Source organism: Rhineura floridana, chromosome 9, assembly GCF_030035675.1.
Source record: "Rhineura floridana isolate rRhiFlo1 chromosome 9, rRhiFlo1.hap2, whole genome shotgun sequence".
NCBI lineage: Eukaryota > Metazoa > Chordata > Lepidosauria > Squamata > Rhineuridae > Rhineura > Rhineura floridana.
In genome coordinates this window covers 45240039-45249417 of record NC_084488.1, presented here as the reverse complement: position 1 = coordinate 45249417, position 9379 = coordinate 45240039, and the positions used below count along the sequence as shown (strand labels likewise).

General features: G+C 44.4%; 1 long non-coding RNA gene across 3 annotated transcripts; it reads left to right on the top strand.

Moving 5' to 3' along the window:
- Nucleotides 1-2501: 2501 nt before the first annotated feature.
- On the top strand, nt 2502-6328 carry LOC133364026 (uncharacterized). Of its 3 annotated transcripts, none has more exons than XR_009757810.1 (4): nt 2502-2877; nt 3637-4461; nt 4916-5199; nt 5457-6328. It is a non-coding gene; the product is annotated as an uncharacterized LOC133364026 (long non-coding RNA). The 3 variants fall into 3 exon arrangements; XR_009757808.1 differs by having other exon boundaries at nt 2502-3729; nt 4328-4461; XR_009757809.1 differs by having other exon boundaries at nt 2502-4461.
- Nucleotides 6329-9379: the final 3051 nt, after the last annotated feature.

Here is a 9379-nt window from a genome sequence, read left to right as displayed (position 1 = left end):
CTGTGAGAATGACAAGGTGAATGGTCTGTCTGAGCCCATCTTGAGTGCCAATGTGGGTAGCATAGCCCCTTCGTGGCAAACCACTCCAGACCGATGGGACGTGGTGGTGCGTGAAAAGAGTGATTGATGGTTATAGCTCCACATAGTTGGAAAGTGCTCCCTGCGTAAGTCCTTGCGAGGCAAGGCAAGAAAGGCTTGCACACCCACACACAACAGAAGCCCAAACCATGGGAAGCAGCAAGAGTAAGCTGAAACCTGAAACTCCCCTAGCCTGCGTTTTAGCAAACTGGGAAAAGCCTGGAGGAGGAGCAGGTCTTTTAAAGAAGAAACTGATAAACTTGTGTCAAAATCAATGGCCAATATATACTGCCTCCTGGGCCCCTGAGGATCCGTGGCCAGAAGCAGGAAGCTTTGAAAAAAAAAATAGATTGAAGAAATTGAGACTCCTATTAGAGGATGAATTTCCAGGACAAGTTGGATATTTGTTTTTGTTTTACAATGGGCCCCAAGGCTGCAGCCATTCCCCTTCCCCATAAGGAAGCTGGTGAGATGGATATCTTGGATGATCCCCCGCTCCAGCCTCCGGGGTTATATCCTAGGTTACCCCAGAATGTGCACCCTTTAGCAGGCACGGGGGACGAAATGAAGTAGCAGAAATAAATGTGAAAGCGGGACCAATTTTAACTCATATACAAATACGAGGACAGGATGACCCCTTCAGACTCAGGACCAATTGCACAAGCTCCTGCATTAGTTGATTTTGCCTCTGACAACTATTTGGAAGACTGACGGTTAAATGTAGAGGATCCTTGCCCCAGCCTTTTAGCTGCCACATGGGAACTAACACCACAGAGCCCCACTGTCAAATTGAAAATTGGAAATCATACCTATGAATGCCTGATAGATGCAGGAGCAACCCTCTCCTCACTGCCATCTTCAGCTGCCCCCAGCAGTAAAGAGAAAAAGACTATAATTGGTGTTAGTGGAAAGCCCTTAGCCTATTTCCAAGCAAGTAAAAGCACAAGTAGGTCCTTTGACTGTTGAACATAGTTTTCTGTTAGCTGATGGCCGTATCGACTTATTAGGATGAGATTTACTTTGTAAGCTTCAAGCTGCTATTAAATGTTCCCCAGAAGGAATATATTTACATCTGCCAGGAGATAGAGTGTTTCAGTGCATGAGCGAGCTAGCAGAGAGCACCTCAGTTCCAACACCAGCCATGGACTCTAAATTACAGTCCTTAATGGATTCTTTACCTCCCTCGCTATGGGGACGAAGATCTGATGAAGTAGGGAAATTAAAATCAGCAAAACCTGTTCAGATACGGATAAAACAAAATCATCCCTATCCATGTGTAAAACAGTATCCCATTTCATAGGAGACATGTAAAAAGCCTACAGAAATTAATTGATTCGTATTTACAGCAAGGAATTTTAGTGCCTTGTGAATCTCCATGCAACACTCCCATATTGCCAGCGCAGGAATTTACTTTGGGACATGAAACAACAGATTTGGCTAAAAATGGGGGACATTTGATTACTGTAAATTGAAAGCTCTTAAGCCACGGCTACAAGACTGCGCGGCCTTGGCTGATGGGATTTGTCCCTCAGCCAATGTCTCAATATGCCCTCTGGGTTTTACTCCCTGGCCTGCCCACAATCCAGATTGGAATATAATAATAATAATAAAAATATTTATTAGTCGCCCATCTGTCCGAGTGAATGGACACTCTGGGCGACGTACAACAATACAATACAACAATTCAAATACAGTATAAAATAATATATAAATCAGCAAAACACAACATCACCATCAATTCAACTAAAACCATCTTCAGTTAAAATTCCGTAAAAACTAATCCCCCTCAAAAATCCCATAGGCCTGCCTGAATAGCCAGGTCTTTAAGGCTTGGCGAAAACCCATCAGGGAGGGGGCATGTCGGAGGTCAAAAGGGAGCGAGTTCCAGAGGGTGGGGGCCACAATCGAAAATGCCCTCTCTCTGGTCCGCACCAGCCTAGCTGTTTTCACTGGTGGGACCGAGAGAAGGTCTTGTGAGGCTGATCTCGTTAGGCAGCATAATTGGTGATACTGGAGGCGTTCCTTCAGATAAAATCATAACGATTGTGTGCAGGCTGGCTATTGGCAAATTTTTGCAAGGGCAAAAATAGACCCTTTTTGAGCACACAAGGAAATATCAAAGAAACCGGTGCGCTATTGTTCGGGCACCTGATGAAAAGTCTGGATACTTGCTATGTTCGTCTATCAGAAGGTGCACAGAAATTTGCACAACAAAATGAGAGAGATAAAAGCCATAACTGCTGCCTTTTTCTATCAGACTGTATTTCCAAAAAGTTTTTTTTCCAGGCTGGAGTGAAAAGTCAAGGAGTGAGATAAGGAAGTGCAACATGTGTGTTTTCAAGGTCAGAGAGAGAGAAAGAAAAAAAAGGTCTTTTAAAACCGAGGCTTGAATCAAGGGGGAGAGAAGAAGGGGAGCCAAGGAGCATCAGAGCTCCAACACGTGAGCTACGCTCTCAAGGAACGCATTGAGGAACATAACCAGGGAGAGACCTGATTTTGGATCAGAGCTCTTCCGCGTAACTTCAGCTAGAGAGAGCGTAAAGACAGAGCTTGGAAAAGTTACTTTTTTAAACTACAATTCCCATCAGCCCAACCCAGTGGCCATGCTGGCTGGGGATGATGGGAGCTGTAGTTTAAAAAAGTAACTTTTCCAAGCTCTGCGTAAAGATGATTTAAAATTGTTGGCTAAGTTCCCTACAGGGATTCAGAGATGGTCAGAGGAGGATCCAGAAGCCGAGGCAGAGGCTTCGGGGAGGGCGTTTGGAATAGGAGGAAGGAAGAATCGGAAGAATTCAGCCTGTAAGTACAGAACCTCCAAATGTTTTTATTGCAAAAAGAAAAAAGAAAAAGAAAATGGCCACAGAAATGAGACAGCTGGCATTTTTATCAGCAAGGTCCGGACCAGAAGAATTTGCAGTTTCCACAGCCCCCAGAGCAAATCCAGCAGTTTTCAGCCACCTCCACCCTGGATGAGTATGACAAGTCGACATGCAGGGAAGGGGAGGACTCACAGGCATAAAGGAGGGGGGGTGATGGTTTAATGTTATAAGCTGCCTGTGTTCCAATAGAAATTGTTTACCATTGCCTTTTAGATACTGAATGTGTTGGCAAAGGAATTAAAGTGTAAAAACACAAGGAAAACCACATAAAAGGAGTGGGGGAAAGACTTCATTGTAAATATGTGTAACTGTCTAACTGACCTGTCTCCTGTTAGTCTTTTAGGACGTGCTCTTTTCTGTAAACTGAGGGGCACCATCCGTTGCACACTCCTGATATTTATTTTATTGGACATTCTAAATTCTCAAATTCATAATTTGACCATGTTTTAGATGTAGCACCAGTGCCTTCACCTTTGCCACCAGAATTGTACAGCATCCCTCATGTATCCTGCATTCTACAGTATCCTATACCATTCAGAAACAAATTGATGCCTATTTGGCACAAGGAATTCTTAGGCCACGGCTTCACCTGCAAAATTGCAGTTTGAAAATACAAAGGTAAAGTAACTGAGATATGTTATTGCCCCTGGCCAATGAGAATTGCCTGAACGTATTCAAGCTATCTTGCAGATTCCGCTGCCTATTTTGCCAGCACCAAGTTCAGGCCCTACTGAGAATCTGAGCTTCTGCAGACCATGGAGTCCAGTGTTGGGTGAGTTAACCAAATTTTTGGTGGAATTGACTGTGAAAGATGCCCCTGACAAGATTGTACCACACCAGAGCTTGCCCAGCTCTTACAAACTATTAAATGTATTCTGACCAAAGCTCCAGCCCTGGGCCTGCCTAATTATGAGAAACCCTTCAGACTGTATGTGCATGAGCACCTGGGAGTGGCCTCTGAGGTTCTCAGCCAAGAGTTTGGTGGAAGGCAATGCCCTGTGGCCAGAGCTTGGAAAAGTTACTTTTTTGAACTACAACTCCCATCAGCCCTAGGCAACATGGCCACTGGATTAGGCTAATGGGAGCTGTAGTTCAAAAAAGTAACTTTTCCAAGCTCTGCCTGTGGCTTATCCAGTACAACTTGATCCTGTAGCCAGAGGAGCTGTGGGCTGCTCAAGGGCACTTGCAGCTACTGTTCTACTGGTCCAGAAGTCTAAAGACCTAGTCATGGGCTACCCATTGCTTGTCCTGGTCCTTCATGAGGTGTCAGCCATCTTACTTAAGTGTCAAACTCAAACCTGTTATACCAGAGTCTAGCTAATTATGAAGCTGGATTACTGATTGCATTACTGGCTGCCTCCAATCTAAAGCTGGAACGACGCTCCACCCTGAATCCTGCTACTCTACTCCCAGATGTGGATTCAGCTCCTACTGCTGAGCATGACTGTCTTCAGGTCATTCAACAGACTGAGACTCCTACTGATGTCCCTGGAAAATGCAGACTGTGAGTATTTTACTAATGGTTCCTCTTACATGCTTGAGGGCCAGAAATATACTGGTACAACAGTTGTGACTTTGTATACATTGTGTGGGCGGCTCCATTGCCTCCCCCACCAGGGGGTGCAAGCGGCAGAGCTTGTCGCCCTGACAGAAACCTGCTATACAGCAAAAGTTTGACTGTGAATATTTACACTGACTCAAAACATGCTTTTGACATATGCCATGCCACTGGAGCATTGTGGAAGCAAAGAGACTTCTTAACAGCAAATGGTCAGCGCATTGCTCATGTTGGCCCTCTTAGATGCCATCTACCACCACAAATAGCTGTTATGCATTGTTCAGCCCCTCAGAAGGACTCTTCTGCAATCACGAAAGGTAATACCTATGCTGAGCACCCACTTCGCACTTATGTTTGAAATGACACCCTTAAGCAATATGCAGATTTTCTCTCCCCACAGGAAATTAAAGACTGAGAACAAAGACATGAAGCACAGTGAAGTGAGGGCATTGGATCGAAGTCCCTGATGGATGCCCTATAGCGCCACGAAGACTTCTGCGCCTGTTATGTTCACAACTCCATGACAAAGGACATTGTGGCACTCAAGTACTGGTGGATGCCATTCAAGCACATTGGTTCACACCAGGTGTATACCAGGAAGCTCTACGTGTCAAGCCTTCAATACTGCGTTTAAGCCAAAAAGCCACAAAGGGGGGCGACCCTGGGCTACTTTGGAGGGTAGTGGTAAGAGAAATTAAGTCCCTTTTGGGTAAGTTTGGAGGGTAGTGGTAAGAGAAATTAAGTCCCTTTTGGGTAAGTTACCCCAGGAAACAACTGAGGTGGCCTCAGGTACTACTAGACCATGGGCTGACTGTGAGTTGTCACCATATTAGATGCTGTTTGGGCACCCACTGCCTACCACAAAAGGATTAAATCTAAACGTCCCTGAGTCTAGTGGGGGTGTGTGATTCCTTACATGCCTATTTGATTTCTCTTTCTAGAAGCTTTGAGCGTCTGTGGACTGCTGCAGCCCTTACTCAGATGTTGCCACTGGAGGAACAGCTTCATCCCTTTCAGCCTGGTGATTGGATCTGGATCAAGTCAGTTTCCAAGACTTCGCCGCTGGCTCCTTCCTGGTTGGGCCCATTCCAGATTCTTCTTATGACCCACATAGCGGTCAAGGTTGCTGAACGCAGTACCTGGATTCATCACAGCCACATCAAACCTGTCTTTGTTGACCACAGCCAAGACGTTGCCAGTCCTATTCCAGCTCTCAAGTTAAGGAGAGACCCAGAAGAAGACAAGTGGTTCATTGCCAACCTGTTCCAGGAGGTCTGATGAACACCATCCAAGAACTGTGTGAATCACACATTGCTTGCTATTCAGTATTATTAATTTGTTGCCTTATTTTTGTTATTTTCCTGTGTCTCTGCTGTGCAAAACCTTTGTATCAGAAATATTGGTGTGGCCAACCTAAAGAAGTACAATGGTGGGCTTCCTACGATCTGTGTCAACCATCTTCCAAGGGACCATGGCCAATCTAATGTTCATCCTATTGCTTGCCTATCCTACACTTACAATTTAACATCATGGGAAAGATGTTAAAAATGGGGGAGAATGTAGTAAAAGTAAAATAGATAAAGTCAAGGCCGTATCCCAGGACAACATGAGACTTGCACGCTACATTCACATACGCAACTGTATATGCTTTGTGTCTTGTTCTGCACATTTCCTTCCTGCCTCATGAGATAAGCCTTTGTAAGTGCCTCTCTAAGCTTGTGTGACCTGCAAGAACATATAAAAGGGTGAAGCAGAAAGGGGGGGTGCGACTCATGCTTCACCCATTGAGTGTAATGTATGTGTGTCAGCCCTACTGCAGTAGTTTTTGAATAAATGCTTTGAATTTGTTGCTATTTGGTGGCCTTCTTTCTCTACCCAAAAGAACCCCTATGTTTTCACAACAAAAGTATTGGATTAAATACTTTCATATTGCATAGCCCAGGGTCTGACTCTTGCACACAAAAGAAAAAAAAACTTTAAGCCATATTACTTACACAAATTGCAAAATTTTAAAGCCACTATTTTCTGACGTTGAAATTAAGCCTAGGCATGCCTGGATCAACAAGTCACAACCCTGGCTTCATTTATTGGCTACAATCCTGAAAGGGCGGGGTTAGAGCCAGAGCTTGGAAAAGTTACTTTTTTAAACTACAACTCCCATCAGCCCCAGCCAGCATGGCCACTGGATTGGGCTGATGGGAGTTGTAGTTAAGAGCTAGGAGCTGTTATAAAGATCTGTAAAACAGATTTAACAGTCGCTCGGGGGGCGGTTGATGTTTTGGTATATATATATATAGACAGACATGAACACACACACACACACACACACATCCATCCCAGCAGTAAGAAGAATTTGTTTATTCTGCAACCATTATAATGAGTAGAGCAGGATTGGGTGCTTATTGCTAAAGGATGAAATAAAGAGATAAATTAAAGTGATCTGAAAAAATGGCTACCATTTATTCTTTTACAGTACTCATTGTACTCACAATCATACTGACTATTTTTTTTCTTAATTGATGACAAATGATGAAAACAGCCCTAGAGGAATAGAAGTATTGCTGTGTAGCTAGAGTTAGCTACAGTTAGCTAGCTGGCTGGCTGGATACCTAGGCTGTAACTCAGGCCTAATTTCTGATTTTCCCAATATGTGCAGGTCAGCGTAAGGGCTTTTCAGAGTTTCTGGACAGAAAAATTAACCCAGCAAACAGTAAAAAAAAAAAAATCCAATTCCTTTCCACAATTAGTTTCCAATTGTTTAGTTCATCCTTTATGAAGCAGACAGTCAAAACAGTTGTCCTTGATTGTCCAACAGGAAGGAAAATCTAAAGGCCAGGAGAAATATTGGAAGGAGGGACTCTCAAGGAGGAGTTAACAAACACGCCTGTAGTATTTATTTTCTCTCTGCCCTTCTCTAAACTTGCAGTATGGACAAGTTTGTTTTTCAGGTGGAATCTAAAACTGAGAAACCTAGTGCAGCATCAAAGCCAAACTCAGAAGCTCACTGTCTTTACCAAAGTTGTTCATTTCACGAAGAATCAGAGGGACAGACCACAGGTGAAAGAGGGCTATAGCTACAGGCAAAATCAAACTTTTCAGTCTGATATTCCTGGGGATCTCTCAAGAGTGAGACAATTCAACAGATTAAATTTCATGCATGTAAGTTAAAACTCTGTGGATAGAGGAGGAGGAGGGTTGCCAGGTTCAGGGCCTGATCCTGTATCTTTAGGAGATAAGAAAGTCAGCCAAGTGCAGGTGTTCTTGCAACACTGTAATGGGAAAAACCACAAGATGGAATTCTCCCTTCCCCCTGCACAACTTTTAAAGATACAAAAGACCTCTTGGAGGCCGGGCCTGGCAACCAAGAGGTCTTCTGTATCTTTAAAAGTTGTGGAGGGGGAAGGGAGAATTCCACCTTGTGGTTTTTCCCATTACACTGTTGCAAGAACACCTGCACTTGGCTGACTCTCTCTTCTCCTAAAGATACAGGATCAGTCTCAGGCCCTGAGCCTGGCAACCCTAAGGAAGAGTGACGAGGAAGGTCACTGTCTTTTCTTTCCTCTGGGCTGGCCCTCAGATCTTCTCCATCAGTGCAGGGAGGGGGATTGGCTGGTGCTATGCACCTCTCCTCCCCAAATGCCCCACCTAGAAATGTGGCTGTTGCACCTAACAAGGAAGGCTGGCTTCAGGGCTGTGTATGTTACACCAGTGTTCTGTAGTTAGGTTTGCTCTGTTAGTCCCTCTCACAGTAAATATAAATGTACTGCCTTCAAGTCGATTCCAGCTTATGGTGACCCTAAGAATAGGGTTTTCATGAGGCTGAGAGGCAGTGACTGACCCAAGGTCACCCAATGAGCTTCATGGCTTTCTCAGGGCACTTTACAATATCTTTATCATTTCAGTGGGTGTAGTGATGAGCTTATCTTATTGTTTTAAGGTGGATTAGGGTGGTGTTTTCCCCCTTTTCTGTAAAATATTTCTCCAGCACTCTGCAGTTCTCCTTAACTGGCTTATACTTCCCCATCAGAAAAAGCCTCATGACTTCTTCCCCTGCTTCTTGTGATGCTTCCTTTAACTGAAACCTTGTAAGCCAGGGAGGCTGGCTACTGGATGCTTAGAACAGGTGTGGTCACTGATTTTGTTTTTAAGGGAAGTCCTTTCTTAAGAACATAAGAACATAAGAAGAGCCTGCTGGATCAGGCCAGTGGCCCATCTAGTCCAGCATCCTGTTCTCACAGTGGCCAACCAGGTGCCTGGCGGAAGCCCGCAAGCAGGACCCGAGTGCAAGAACACTCTCCCCTCCTGAGGCTTCCGGCAACTGGATTTCAGAAGCATACTGCCTCTGACTAGGGTGGCAGAGCACAGCCATCATGGCTAGTAGCCATTGATAGCCCTGTCCTCCATGAATTTGTCTAATCTTCTTTTAAAGCCATCCAAGCTGGTGGCCATTACTGCATCTTGTGGGAGCAAATTCCATAGTTTAACTATGCGCTGAGTAAAGAAGTACTTCCTTTTGTCTGTCCTGAATCTTCCAACATTCAGCATCTTTGAATGTCCATGAGTTCTAGTATTATGAGAGAGGGAGAAGAACTTTTCTCTATCCACTTTCTCAATGCCATGCATAATTTTATACACTTCTATCATGTCTCCTCTGACCCGCCTTTTCTCTAAACTAAAAAGCCCCAAATGCTGCAACCTTTCCTCGTAAAGAAGTCTCTCCATCCCCCTGATCATTCTGGTTGCCATCCTCTGAACCTTTTCCAACTCTATAATATCCTTTTTGAGATGAGGCGACCAGAACTGTACACAGTATTCCAAATGCGGCCGCACCATAGATTTATACAACGGCATTATGATATCGGCT